The 16,077-nt window shown below is 32.4% G+C and overlaps 1 protein-coding gene across 7 annotated transcripts in view; it reads right to left on the bottom strand.

Annotated features, from left to right (window-relative positions):
• LOC109803553 (MADS-box protein SOC1) overlaps nt 1-16,077 on the bottom strand; it is a 35,596-nt gene that overhangs the window by 16,500 nt on the left and 3,019 nt on the right. The window lies entirely within an intron of this gene.

Below are 16,077 nucleotides of genomic sequence, written 5' to 3'. Positions count from 1 at the left end.
TCACATTGGATAATGGATTCATATGTAGAAATTACAAGATAAAAGCCTAAAGGCAAGAGTTGTAACTGCTAAGACCACAAGCATGAATAACAACGCAAATAATGACAAATTTAATTCCATGTCTCTTTTTCCCGTGTGATTACATTTTGAAATGGTTTGTTTATTTCTTACTAGATTATCCTAGGATATTCCATCTCTCAAAGTTGTCTATTCTGGTGTTTCTAATGAAGTGAATCTGTCGTGGGGCTCAAGACTAAGCCTAGAAATCTTGTCATTATCTACTTATATAACAAGATCAGGACTAAGGAGGATCACACAATAAATGCTTAGTTGCCTAGCTCAAACTCAAAACTTGATTAATCTAAATTTATATATGCATGCCATGCTTTGACTTTACTCGATTATATCTACGTAACTGACTCTGCATTAATACAAAAGGATATAGAAGATGCTTGAAAACACAATCTCTAATTCTCTATGCATTAGAATAAAGTTAAAAGGGATTCTTTCTTGGGTATCTTCTGGCAGTTATGTTACGGTTCCTCATGACAGGCAAAAACCCTAGACTGGTCAAGGATAGTTGAAGTACCTTCACAGTAGTTATTCTGGCGTCATATCACAAACCAAAACCTAGGCAAGGCTTAGTATTTGAAACTAAATCCCCTTAAATCATGGTTCATAATATCACTACAACAAAATGTGTTTTTTTAACAATATTAGAAAAATGTGTTGTTGAACAATAAATAAATATTTCTAATACATTTTTGTAACATTTTATTAAATGTAAGATAAAATGATCTATGTTATTAAAGATTTTTAATAATATTTTATATATTAGTGACGATATTTTTAAAAATATTACTAAGTTTTTGTAAACGGTATAAAATGATAATTAGATTGTACTATTACTTATATATGATGACTTTTGTGTACAAGTCTTTTAAAGATATCATTTTTTTTTCATTTTTTTTTAAAAAAGAGAAAATATCTTAAGTTAGACACCACTAAATCTAAATCACATATCAAAGTTCATTTATTTTTAGTGTTTCACTTTATGATTATACATACTCTTCATGAGTCATTCTATTACTCTATGTGAGATTTCAATTTTGGTAAACAATTAAAGAAAGGAACAATATAATTTTAATAATCATTCTTTTACTCGATGTGGAACTAAATTTTAAAAGATAATTATTAAAAAATAGAGATAAAAAAATGTTACTCTATAGTAAAAGAAAAATTAAAAAATATTACAATAACCTATTAACTTAATTTATAATAACATTTTAGTAGACAAATATCGTTAAAAATATTAAATGTAGTAGTATATATATGCCTTCATATCAAGCCGAAATGTGTCATAACTTGGATGAAATAAACTCAATTCTAACCATAGTTTCGAACTTTATATAGTATTCAAAAATGTTTGGATAACGTAGGTTTCTTGCAACTGCTGCTCCATGTGGATTACAGCACAAGACAATTGTTGCAAGCTGTAGGATTTTGAGAGATGATGTGATTAGAGGGTAAGAATTTTAAATAAAAAATAAAATAATGTTATAATTTTTTATTCGTTATTAAACATAGGTTGGTGGGTTCGAGCTATACTTTAAGTTACAAGCATATCTATTTATAAACATTGTCCAGTGAAATAAATTAATTTTACTGAAAAAGTGAATTACTAGACATGGAATAGACATGTCCCGTAAAATAAATTAATTTTGCTGATGAAATCTAATTACAAGACATGTCCATTTACATCATAAAAAAAAAAAAAAGTTTTTCTGAGTAAAATTAGTTTATGATCCTTAACTCTTCGGTAATTTTATATGATAGTTTTGTATTAAAATTAACTTAGACCTTACTATAACTTCTTATGGAACCAAGTGAGGGCAATGATACTGGATATTGTTATACCATGAGTAATTTCCTTCGCTCCCTTTCCCGTCGTCTAACTATCAAAGCTTCTTCCTCCTCCTCTTCTTCTTCCAAAAATCTGCTCACAGAGCAACACCAATCTGTGGAGGAAATACCTCCTAAAAACAATATCTTCGAAGAGGAAGTCTGCTTTGAAGATATCAATCAAGCAATCGATAACTGGGAAATCCCTAAAATCCCTCAGGATGAGCTTTACATCCCTGATGAAAACAAACATGTCCGCAGTTCTGATTATATCATCAAGACTGCCGAAAACAACATCCCTTTGGACCCCCAAACTGGTGAAGAATTCCACCTTCTCACAAAGCAATCAATTACTGAGCATTCTAGGAAGTATAAATACCTCCATATAGGATGTGTTCAAGTAGCTGTTAAACCTCTCATCAGAGAAGGGCTTAATGCCTCAATCCTTATGTGTCTTAGAGATATTAGGCACAATGACTTCCACGATTCTCTTATAGGAACCGTAGAAACAAGTTTAGGACATGGTCCTGTCTATTTCAATTGTTTCCCAAACAAAACTGTGAGTCTTTTAGACAGAAATGTTCTAGATTCGCTGTTTTTAAACATCAGACTGCATGGGTTGGACATGAAAGAAGGATCTATCCCTGCAGCCCTTCTTTACAGAATCCAATACAAAGTCATGAACATTTGTAATTCAAGGGTTCTGCTTAAAACAACTGATGGGGAAACCACTTTGTTTGTCACAGACATGACAAAAGCCAACGTGGCTGTTCCCAAACTCATAAAATGGGATGAGGTTGAATTACCTACATCCTGGCAAATCGATAGAGCAACCCCAACTTTACCTAGACAAGCCCCAGAATTCCAAGAAATTAAGCAGTCTGAGGCCGGTAAGGTAGAAATCATCTTTGACCGGAGAAATTCTTTCTCTTCAAGATCAGAAGCTACTAGATCGGAGTACAATAGTGCTAGAAGATCTTTTTCTGTAGCCTCCCAATCTTTTAGGAACTCTGCTCCTAGAATCATTATTCCTGAAACCAACCTTCAAGGATTAGACAATTCTTCGTCTATTTCTAGAACAATCTACAGTAGGGCTGAGGAAGAAACCTCATCTGAAATCCATTCCCCTACTCAATCTGAAATGCAATATGGTCACTTATGAATAAGTACACCATAGACAAATCTTCCCTTCAAAAGGAATTCTACTCTGAGGTTTGGACAACTCAGAGAAAATGGTTTCTTAATAGTTTTAAGGGTAACCGTAGGTCAGAGATCATAGATTTGTTCTATACTTTTCTTAACAATGTCCAAACCCATGTGTGTTTCTTCGATTGGTTAAATGTCTACCTTCGTAGAAACAATATCTATCCTCCTTGGACTATTACCATCACAGAAGACCTTTATGTTAATACACTTACTGTATGGCAGCGAAAGGATGGTAAGTTGATTAAATCTGACCTTCCGCCTAACAGTAGTTATCACATCCCGAACTTAGAGGATAAGTATTTAGCTTCACCTTTTAAGTATAAATCGGATGAAACCGTAGGAGCTCAGGATATTAAAGCCCTTATGGAACAAAACAACTACACCAACAAGTATCTCCAGGTTTTAGGAGAAAATCTTGAAAAAAAATCCTCGTCCTCTGGTACTAAGGATGATGATTCAGTTACCAAACCCTTGTTTAAACCTTTTAGTCTTTCTAGTCAGACTAAAAATAAATTTAGGGCCATCCATCTTAATTGGACTAAAACTTTAGAAGAATCTAAAGGAGTCAAGGATAGCTCTATTGTTATTCTAGATACCCCTGGTTCATCACAAGTCGGATCTGTCAAGATAGGACCTGTTACTAGGAGTACCTCTCAAAAAGAACAATCTCTTAGGATTAACAAATTAGGGACCTCCTCTATAGGTTCTAACTCTGAAGACACTGAACCCAGTAATAAGTCTGCTCTTCAGGTTAATCCTGTTATCACTAAGGCTGTCAACTGGAAGCAGCCTTCTAAGCTTTATTATAATCGGGCCACGGCCCCAGATCTCCTTCTTGAGGAAAAGAATGATCAAAGTTTTCGGTCATTCAGTGCTACCAACATCTATGAGTGGAACATAGATGGTTTAACCGAGTATAATATCCTCAATACTCTTCAACATATGACAATGGTTTCTACAGCATATCAAACTGCTCTAGATAGTGTTGATGAAGCTATTGTTGAGATTTTAACGTCCGGATTTTCTGGGCAACTCAAAGGTTGGTGGGATAATTATGTTTCTGAAGAAGAGAAACATGAGATCCTTACAGCCGTCAAAACTGATGCTGAAGGTAATATCATCACCACAGCTAAGAGTGAGTCTATCCCTGATGCTGTCAATACTCTTATCATGGCCATCATCAAACATTTCATCGGAGATCCTAGTATCTGGAAAGACCGATCTGGTGAACTCCTATCTAATCTTAAGTGTAGAACTTTAGGAGATTTTAGGTGGTATAAGGACACCTTCCTTACTAGAGTTTATACACGGGATGATAGTAATCAACCATTCTGGAAAGAAAAATTTTATTGTTGGTCTTCCAAAGTCTTTAGGAGATAAGGTTAGAGAAAAAATCCGATCCCAGTTTAATGGTGACATCCCTTACAACCAGTTAAGTTATGGTAATCTCATAGCTTATGTCCAAAGAGTAGCCCTCAAAATCTGTCAAGATGACAAAATCCAAAATCAGCTGGCCAAAGAAAAAGCCCAGAACCGCAAGGATTTAGGAAATTTTTGCCAGCAATTTGGTCTTCCCTGCTCTAAGGATTCTACTAAGACCCACAAGCGTAGAAAACCTTCTCAGCCTCTGCCAAGCAAAATCCAAAAACCTAGACCAAAGATCTCTAGGTCTAAGGCTTGGCATTCTAATCCCAGAACCAGTAGGCCTCCTGCTGTTAAAACCACCCCTCAGGACACCAATTTCCCAAAAAATTTTAGGGAAACCAGGACTTGTTTTAAATGTGGCCGCAAAGGTCACTTAGCAAAGTTCTGTAGAATCTCCTCTAAAGTTAGAGAACTCAATCTTGATCCTACTATCCAGGATCAGTTAAACAATCTCTTGATCAACTCATCTGATAACAGTGATGAAGATGTTCATAATCAAATGTCCTCTTCTGAAGAGGATCAAGCCGATGACGACCTTTCCTCCACTAGTGATGAAGGCTCCGACTCTCCTCTCATCAATGTCATTCACAATGATGAGCAAAATCTTCTCCTCGATGTTTTAAAATCTATTCAAGGTCCTCAAGAAAGGGATGAGTATCTTGAAAAACTCAAGCAGATCCTGCACAAGCCTAACAATTCACAACTTGATAATAGGCTTGTCAACAACAAGTTTGATCTCACTCAAACCCTCAAGCGCCTAGAAAAATCTGCAGCTAAGCCAGTTACTATTCAGGATCTGCAGATCGAAATCAGTTCCCTAAAATCTGAGGTCCGAGATCTCAAAAAGAAGCAACAGTTACATGAGACCTTTATATCTCAGATAACTGAAGCTTTTTCTGATGACATGGTTCAGCCGGACCATAAAAATCACGATGAGGACCATGATTCTGATCATGATTCCACTGATACTCTTTTCAATGCTTTAATTAATCAATGTAGCATCCAAAAATTTTATATCGATGTTACTATTCTTATCGAAGATTTTGTCTTAAAAACTATTGCTCTGTTTGATACTGGAGCCGATTCCAATTGTATTTTGGAAGGACTTATCCCAACCAAATACTTTTATAAAACCTCCGAAAAGCTTAGGACGGCTAGTGGTTCACGGCTTGAAATCCAGTATAAGCTTCCTTCGGCAATTATCAAAAACGATAATCTCCAAGTTGAGACCCCTTTTCTCTTGGTAAAAAATCTTAAGAATGATGTGATTTTAGGAACATCATTTATTAAATCAATCTTTCCAATCAACATTTCTAGTGAAGGAATCTCTACCCAACACTTAGGAAAAACAATTATATTCAAATTCCTCAATCGACCTCTCCATCGAAGCCTCAATCAGATTGATCAAAAACTCAACCAGATCAATTTTCTTAAAGAAGAAATCTCTTTCAAACATATTGAAAGTCAACTTTCTCAACCCTTCATCAAACAAAAGATCATGAGCCTCCATGATCGTTTTCAAAACACTGTATGTTCTGATCTTCCTAATGCTTTTTGGGATAGAAAGAAACATATGGTAAGTCTTCCTTATGAAAAGGATTTTTCTGATAGACAAATCCCAACCAAAGCTCGGTCAATCCAAATGAGTCATGAGCTTGTCAAACACTGTCAACAGGAGATCAAAGATCTTCTCTCCAAAGGATTAATCAGAAAAAACAAGAGCCCTTGGTCTTGCGCAACCTTTTATGTTAACAAGGCTTCTGAAATCGAGCGTGGTGCTCCCATATTGGTTATCAATTATAAACCTCTCAATCAAGCTCTTCAATGGATTAGATATCCGATTCCCAATAAGAAAGATCTTCTTGCCCGATTACATTCAGCAAAGATCTTTTCTAAATTTGACATGAAATCTGGATTTTGGCAAATCCAAATCAATCCCAGTGATCGCTATAAGACAGCTTTCACTGTTCCGTTTGGGCAATACGAATGGAACGTAATGCCTTTTGGTCTTAAGAATGCTCCTTCGGAGTTTCAGAATATCATGAATGATATTTTCAATCCTTATTCAAATTTTTGCATTGTCTATATTGATGATGTTCTTATTTTTTCTACATCCATTGATCAACATTTCAAGCATCTTGAGATATTCTTCAATGTTATCAAACGAAACGGCCTTGCTGTTTCCAAAACTAAAATCTGTCTCTTCCAGACAAAAATCAAGTTTCTTGGTCATGAAATCTTTCAGGGAACTATCCGACCAATTTGTCGAGTCATAGAGTTTGCTGATAAATTTCCAAATCAGATTCTTGAGAAAACCCAACTCCAGAGGTTTTTAAGGTGTTTAAGTTATGTTTCTGATTTTTTCCCACAACTCAGTAACATCACCAAACCCCTTCATGAAAGACTCAAGAAATCTCCTCCACCATGGACCGATGTCCATACCAATATTGTAAAACAAATCAGACAGCAGGTTAAAGTTTTACCCTGCCTATACCTACCCAATCCCGATCTTCCGAAGATTGTTGAAACAGATGCCTCTAACATTGGTTATGGAGGTGTTCTCAAACAACGCATGCATCACACTGAAAATTGCATTGCTTTTACATCTAAACATTGGAACAAGGCCCAACAGAATTACTCTACTATTAAAAAGGAAGTGTTGGCCATTGTTCTATGCATTTCAAAATTTCAATCTGATTTGCTAAATCAAAGATTTTTAGTCCAGGTTGATTGTAAATCAGCCAAAGATATTTTACAGAAAGATGTTAAAAATTTAGCATCAAAACAAATTTTTGCTCGATGGCAAGCTATTTTAAGTGTTTTTGATTTTGATATTGAATTTATCAAAGGCACCTCAAACACTTTACCTGACTATCTTACCCGTGAATTCCTACAGGGCAAGACAGAATGAAATGACGCCAAAATTAAGGCTTCGATCATCCTCTTCCAGGGGAAGGGGAAAAGGATTAATTTTGGGCAAGCCAAACCGCCCAGTAAATTCATCATCCTCCGCAGAGAATATCCAATCAATCAAGGTCTCCTCCGAGACTTCTATGAAGGGGTCATCTACCCAAGCTGGGTCATCTACTCAGCAAACTAAATCAAAAGCTGAGTCATCTACTCAGCAGGCCATTGTAAAATCTGGGTCATCTACCCAGCAAACCAAGCCATCTGACTATGCCATGGCTTTACCAACCCTTCAAGCCCTTCAAGATTGTGGGCTTACCAATCTCCCTTCCAAATCATGGAAACAAATATTTTCAGAAGAACCTAATGAACTCTTCTGGGACCAAAACCTGAAATCAATTATTTCAGAAATAGCTAAATCCAAAATCACCTTGCAACCAAAAGAATTGGTTGAGCAGCCTCGGCCAATTACCCAAAAACAACCGTCTTCCTATCAACTGAAAGAAGGAAGATTTTATCCAACAATCCAAATGGAGCCCGAATTCTGGGATCCAAATCCAAATAAAATTTGTGAAAACATCTTTCCGCCAAGTTTTCTATTTAAACCCCTTAGTCTTAATAAGACAAGGACATTTTATGAATTTATTTTGGTGGATACTAAATTTGTTTCTGTAAAACACAATTTTCAAAAAGGGGGATAACCAGTTTATCACCCATTCAACATTTCAAATTCTTAAAGTTCTAACTTTCAAAGATTTTGAAAACAAACCAAATCAAGTCAGGAAGTTTTCCCAGCCTTTTGATCCAATAGGATATAACTACTGGGATTACATTAATGCTTGGACTTATGTTTTCTGGTTACAAAACAAAAATCATAAGCATTCTTGGCTTATCTATTTTAAACAAAAAATCCGATATTTCTTCCCTCAGTGGTTCTCTGAATGGTGGGAATATTTTGGACCAATCCAAAGTATCCTTCCCCAGGACATCAAAGAAGGATATAATCAATTTAAATCAAGGTTTGAAGAGGGAGCTAGTGCAATTCATCCTTCTCTTCACTTCTTTTCCAAATTTTCCCTGTCCTGGATTTTTGCCTGGCAACATCAATATAAGAAGAATTCCAAGCTTCTTCCAATCCTGGGGAAACAAGCCTCAGTCAAATGGTGGGATCAATTTGACGCATCCCGGGCAAATACTCAAGGAGTGGCTCTATGGTTTCAAAAGAACCCAAAGAGTCTTAAAGCTGCCGATCCAGAAACCTGCCAGTTTCTCAATCGGAAAGCTAAAATCGCTGCCGCACTTGCAGTCGCAACCAGTGATGAAGCTTTAGCCACAAATCTTCATCAAATACTTGATCTCCTACAGACAAACTCAGAATCCAGTTCGTCAAAAGGAAAAGCTAAAAAGGAAGTCTCTTCACCATCTTCCTCATCCGGATCATATTTCCAGAATGAAGATGACTGCTTCGGTATCAATCTTAATGAAGCATCTGAAGAAGACTAAGTTACTTCAATCTTCAAGATTATCCAGAATTATTATGATAATTTTGTTAAGTGGAGGACATGTCCATGTTACAACTTGGGAGTACCCTGCTTCACATATTATCATCATCACTTATCGATATTACTCCTCCCAGACTATGACCATGGTCATCCACCCAATCTGAAGAAGTCAATCAAAGTCAACAATCACTGCTCCTTTTGCGGAAAGGAACTGTTCACTGTAGCGGAAGCGGAAGTGCACTGTTCACTGTAGCGGAAGACTTCATTTTACTGTTGTAATAGTAACTTTAGTTTTCCTATAAATTTGTATCCTGCCCACATTGTAAGGCAGAACTTGTAATCGAGAGATATCTCCGTGTAAGAGAGCCTAGAGTGAGAAACTCCTCCTTCTCTCTTGCCTTTGTAATTTCTCTTCAATCAATACAACAATTTTGTATTAAACTTATTTTGCATTTCATCTTCATAAAATTTGTTGTGAAAACCTGGGATTTGTAAGTCTGATTCGTCAGGTGTGCCCTTGATATCCAGTATTGTGCGGACTACCGCCGAGTAAATCTGGTTCATCTGATAACAGTGATGAAGATGTTCATAATCAAATGTCCTCTTCTGAAGAGGATCAAGCCAATGACGACCTTTCCTCCACTAGTGATGAAGGCTCTGACTCTCCTCTCATCAATGTCATTCACAATGATGAGCAAAATCTTCTCCTCGATGTTTTAAAATCTATTCAAGGTCCTCAAGAAAGGGATGAGTATCTTGAAAAACTCAAGCAGATCCTGCGCAAGCCTAACAATTCACAACTTGATAATAGGCTTGTCAACAACAAGTTTGATCTCACTCAAACCCTCAAGCGCCTAGAAAAATCTGCAGCTAAGCCAGTTACTATTCAGGATCTGCAGATCGAAATCAGTTCCCTATATATATATATATATAGTTAATCACCTATACACTGTTAGTGTAAAGTTTTTTTACACTGGTGACTAATCATATTTTTTAATAGTGTCACTGTCATGTCATTTGTTTATTTAATGAAATAAAAATAAAATAAAATAATTTAAAAGATATGATTGGTTGTCAGTATAAATTTTTTTACACTAACAGTGTATGGATGATTAACTCATATATATATATATATATATATATATATATATATATATATATATATATAAAGTATTTTACTTTAGATGTGAGATAAGGCTATTATAATATAGTAGTTTATTTAGTTGAAGTTTGATAATTGTTGTATTTACGTAAAATATTTAGAGAAATATTAATTAATTAATAAAAAATCTTATATTTTAAAGTTGTGTTTATCCTAATTAATTGATAAATTAGAAGTAAATATATTTATATTTAGTTAATCTCAATTGTTATGTTTTTTTTTATTTATGTTTTTATGTTTAATAGTTAGCAAGAGCACATAAAGAATTGATAAAATTTTTTGAGAGAAATTAAGTTACATGAAGAGGATTCTCAAAAAGAAAGTCTCACTTAACTTGATCGCATAAGTGAAGACTGATAGAGAACACACTCTATTGGGTATTAAAGGCTTGCTTAAGCAAACTATATTGGTCACTTAAGTAAATAATGATCGAGAGCTCCTTACGTTTAAAGTTGAAAACTCACTAAAGCGAATTATCCTGGCACTTAAATGAGACAAGTTAGAGAGCAACTCTTGGAGTTTTTTGAATGCTCATTTAAGCAAATTATCTGGCTTTGTCTCTTAAGCAAGTGATGCTTATAGACTCGATAGCAAAGAAATATAAAAGGCCCCAAAAACGAGGAATTATATTTTATTATTCACTTGGAGAAAGAAATTAGCTTTATTTGGAAGAGAAAGAGAGATGTGAAGACCTTCACTAGGGACTTGCTTAAGAACCATCTTCACCCCTCTTGTGTATTAGATTAGCATGAACAACTAATTCATCCATGTTTGGGACTTTGACATATCTGACTATATTCCATGTATTCTTTCTAATTGCATATTAAGGTTCTTAGTTCAGTTAATTGTTTCTTCTTCCTTCTCTTAGTACTCATTTTGGTTTGACAACCCACAATATAAACCCATGAAATTATTTGTTGTTGAAAATTAATTTTAAAATCATGATTTGAAAAAGAAACCTTATAAAGTTTATTATTAGGGATAGTGTAAGATTTATTAGCTAACATTTGAACCACTAATCTTTGTGTAAATCACTTAATTAACTTAATCAAGAAATTGAGACTTTAATTAAGAGATTTAGAATTTCTCACCTGAGAAATTAGGGATAAAATGTAATTAATGGTTGTTGAACTAAGAGAAATTAAAAACTTAATTTGCAATTGATTGGTACATGCGAGAAAGGTTTGGAAAATCAAACCACTAAACTTTTATTTAAATTAATAAGCTTTTATTCAAATTAATCTACATCCAAAAAGAATTTTGGAATTTTATTCAATTGGAAAACCCTAAAAATACTTCTATTGTTTTTCTTTAAATTCTTGCAATCAAATTCTAAATACTCTTTTAACTTATATTGGATATAATTAAATTTGACTAGCATTACATTTAAGTCTCCTCTGATACTTGGACTCTATCAATTTTATTACATGTATTATTATAAGAAATGTAGTAACATACAAAAAGTATCATTATAGATACAATATGTGTAAGTATAAATCTATTTTTTATATATTCACAAATGAGATTTAACATACATTGTCATCCCTAACAAAGTTTCTCACATTCTTGTCTTTGTTCTTGGAATTTGATAGAATTTCTCACATAAGTAGCCTAGAAATATGTTGTTACAAGATATTTTAATTAGTATTAGAACTCAATTTAGTTGCTTATTTTGTATTCCTATATACTTCAATAGCATATGGTTATATTAATGTATATGGGGTGTGTGTCTATATATATATATATATATAAAGAAGGATTTATTTACTTTAAAAGTAAGTCTATATAAACTTATTTCATTCAATAATTCATGTTCTACATTAAATTTTAATGATCCAATAATTCAATTAAAAATTCATCAAGATTGCAAATTTTAAAAAAATTTAAAAATTATTTGATACTCTATTTCATTAATTCAAATTGATGGATAATTATAAAAACATTTTAAGTGTTGATTTGAATTTATATAACGAAATATTAAATAATTTTCAAAATTTTTAAAGATTTGTAGAATTGATCTATGTATTAACAGCTTTTAATTGAACGGTTAAATTGTTTAAATTTGATGTAAAACATGAGTTGTTGAGTGAAATAAGTTTAGGTAGATTTACTGTTGAAATAAGTAGATCCCTCCTCTCTCTCTCTCCCTCTCTCTCTCTCTCTCTCAATTTCTCTCTTTCTATATATATTAAATTGGTTATGTTTTTTTATTTGTAAATTATAGTTAATGTTTGTTGTGTATGTGTACAAATCCAGACTTCAGTTACCCATGACATAATACAAGTTAAACTAGCCCCTTCTTAAATACGCCAAGCCTAAACATAAGTGATTGATATAACTAAGCTTAATAATACAACTACTAGTGTGAGTGGCAATGTAAGGGAAATTGTTTGTCATATAAAACATACAATTAATATGAATAATCATCGGTACACCACATGACACGTGACAACAACAAATATACACAGTAATGCTACATAGATAATTTTGATAGAATTCAACCATAATTTGGTAAAGATTCTAGGGTGGTAGATGAAATTTATGTAGCGAGACCATTCATCAAACCAAAAGTGACTAAGAGTGAACAATAGGTATCCTAGCCTCCCATCCCTCCCCACCTCTCTTTAATTAGAAAATTATTTTCTGCCTTTTTTATCAGCAAAGTAGAAATGTATTCACTAAATTAAGTATAAAGGGCACTCAAATCCAACATATATAGACATAACAAACCTAATTGAGCTTCCCCCAAAAAATTATATGTATATACACACACTAAAACTAACCTTCACTAGATACCTAAAAGTTAATTTTAGGTTCAGAACTCCTATAGCCTCTTCTTACCTTTGTCAAATGAGCCCCCAAACATGCTACAAGACTATAAAACATTAAAACCTATTGCCGAAAGGGCCGGGTATCTGAACCAGGGTTTTTTGCTTCCAACCATAACCATCAATAGTAAACCTTTTTTTCTACCTTCTATACCAGGACAAGGTGTTTTTAGTTTGCTACTATCTTTGCTCTAAACTAGGAAATTAAAGGAGGTTCAGACTTAAGATGTTCACTTTTGTGAGGATTAAGGACAATTCCAACTGACAAATTATGTTGGCTGGAATGGAGCCACAGGCGGAAATTTAGTAGTGCAGTTAAGGATAGTGTTGTGTTTGGAAGGATTAGGCATGTTAAAGATGAACTATTGCATTTTGTTAAACACTTTACGGAAAGGAAAGAAAAAATTAAGGTTTTCATTTGAGAGCACATTTTTGTTTTCATTTAGTGTTGTCACTTTATTTTTACTTTATCTTCTGTTTTCAAACATTTATACAATAAATTGTGAACAAAAATTTATTTTATTACTTTCTTTACAATTCTCTGATAAAAAGAAATAAAAAAAATAAAGTAATAAAAATATACATTTCTTGAATTCGAATATAGTGCTAGACTCTCGGTACATTAAAAACCGTTTTATCATTGTTTTAAGAGAAAATTATTTATATTATTAGTTAAATACTACTATTTCTTAAATCCAGCAAAGTAAAGCAAGAAATGAATATCTATTTAACCCCGCTATTATCTTATATAAGTTAAAAGAAACCCTAGTCTTCATTTGATATTGGGGAGAAGGCCTTTTATTTTAGTTGATTTTGTTTATATTAATATTATTCTCTCGTTTCAACTTGTTGAGTAGAAAAGGACGTTGATTTACCAGTACTAAGTAAACAAGAGCAAACTGCAGGAAAAAAAAATCATGTATGCTTTTAATTTTAGTACCTGAAATTTGAAACCTATTAACTTGTTAATTTTGTCAATTCTGCAAAAAGAAGACAGAAGCAGAAAATAAAATTCAAAACTTCAACATTTTAAAACAAAAAAAAAATGTGTTCGAAGTCATAATATTAATGTATACAACATTTTTCTTTTGTCAAAATTTTAAAGGAACTTAGCAAAATAAGAGAGTGTAAGCTTTAATTAAGCCATTGGTTTACTGAAAACATTGCAAATAAAAGCAAAATAACATCATTATCTGTTGAATCAAACTGGTGAGATCTCCCAACAAAACACACGACCCTTGATTGTCTTAATAATTAGTATATGGGTAGCTCATGTCCAAAATTATTTGTATATAATAAAATATTCATTATTAGTCCCAAAGTGGTAAGGAGTTTTACCTCAGCAAAGAGTATAGTTATAAATAAATTCTATCAGCTAGAACCAAAAATGTTTACCACACTAGGACAACATGTCACCTAAAGAGTTTAAGGTATACTCGTTACTGATGGTATATTTGGTTGAAAATTTTTTATAAATTTAAGAAATTTAAATTTTTTAAAATTTGAATTTCTTTAGGGTTTAGGGTTTAAAATTTTTAAAATTTGAATTTCTTTAAATATTTTATTTAGATAAATTAATTCAAATATTTTAAATTTTAAATTCTTAGTTTAGATACGGTAATTTGATTTCTACCATAGATAAAATTGATATCAGTTTTAAATATATGTGTATATATTAGAATTTTAAGATTAAATTTTATAAAAATAAATATTAGTCAGTTTTTAAATATTTAATAGTTCAAAAGTTAACATTAAATTATTAGATAATATTTAATAATTTAAAAAATATTTTTAAATATTCAATAATTAAAAAAATTATTAATATTTTTTAAGTCAACTTTGAAAGAGAGGCGAGAGGTAAGAGAAAAACAAAGAGAAAAGAGAAAAAAAAAAAGATGAATAGAAAAGAGAAATAGGAGAGAAAGAGAGAGAGAAGGGAGGGACAGAGAAAATAAAGTATGAGGAATGAAAAAAAGAGACAAAAAAATATAAGTTATAGGAGAGAGATAAAATATATGAGATAAGAAAAAAATATGAAGAATTTAAAATTTTTATTTTTTGAAAGAATTTAAAATTTTATTATTTTAAGAAATTTTACAAATATTTAGATTTTAAATTTTATATAAATTTTTCATCCAAATAAAACATTTCACTCTAATCAAACAAAATATTTCACTCTAAAACATTTGAAATTTTTAAAAAATAAAATAAAATATTCCATTTAAATTTCATATTCAAACACACTCTAATAGAAATAGTGATAATTATAAGTATAATAAGATTACAATTTAAGATTATGAAAGAGGGGGCCGATGCAGGCTAGGATTAACAATTTTCTAGCAAAAAGTAAAATTATCCAGAATTGTGTAGATAAATCATCAAGCTGTTATATATGATCATGAAACTCATCATATAAATTCATAAAAGATACATTAGCAGATAAAATAAAAACATTACATCAAGGTGTTATTAGTAGCTTTTGTTTCAAGTAGATACTAACACCATGATGATTTAAAAGTTTGTGATTGAAGACTTGTAACTACAAGAAAAAGAAATAGCGGTCAAATAACATTATAAAAGGTATGAACATGTCCCTTTTTCTCACAGTAATGAAAGATGTCAAAATTTCTAAGGCATGAGAAGTGTCATTTTCTATTGATATTTCTCATTTTCCCTGTATGAAGGAACAGAAGTAATATATTGATAAATTCACTTAAATATATGCATGTCTTCTTATCATTTTGTATTTCGGTCAGTTCTTTTATTTTGTTTAACCATAGCATTTGAAAACGGGTTAAGGGAGACAAAAGTATGTAAATTTCACAAAACCACATGATATATATATATATATTAAGTACGGTCAACCATAACAAATATACATTCATATTTAAGTTATTTCCCTTTGTTTGTTAACTCTTTCTCCAAAGTGAGTTTGCTGACAATTCAATTCTTTTATGCAGCATTTCATTGTACTTTTTAAACATACACACTTAGGTTTATTAAGAAATGTTTGAACCATACAGACTATATTACTCCAAAACAGACAGCACAAATTTCAAGTGCTCTTGCGGGAGAAGCTCAAGTGCGAATTCCACATAGAAAATCTACCTCTGTCTATATCAATTCAAATTATATGCTCAAAACA

This window comes from Cajanus cajan, chromosome 3 (assembly GCF_000230855.2).
Source record: "Cajanus cajan strain Asha chromosome 3, NIPB_CcT2T_4, whole genome shotgun sequence".
Classification (NCBI taxonomy): domain Eukaryota; kingdom Viridiplantae; phylum Streptophyta; class Magnoliopsida; order Fabales; family Fabaceae; genus Cajanus; species Cajanus cajan.
The sequence above is the reverse complement of the archived record's forward strand: the minus strand, read 5'-3'. Positions and strand labels throughout refer to the sequence as shown.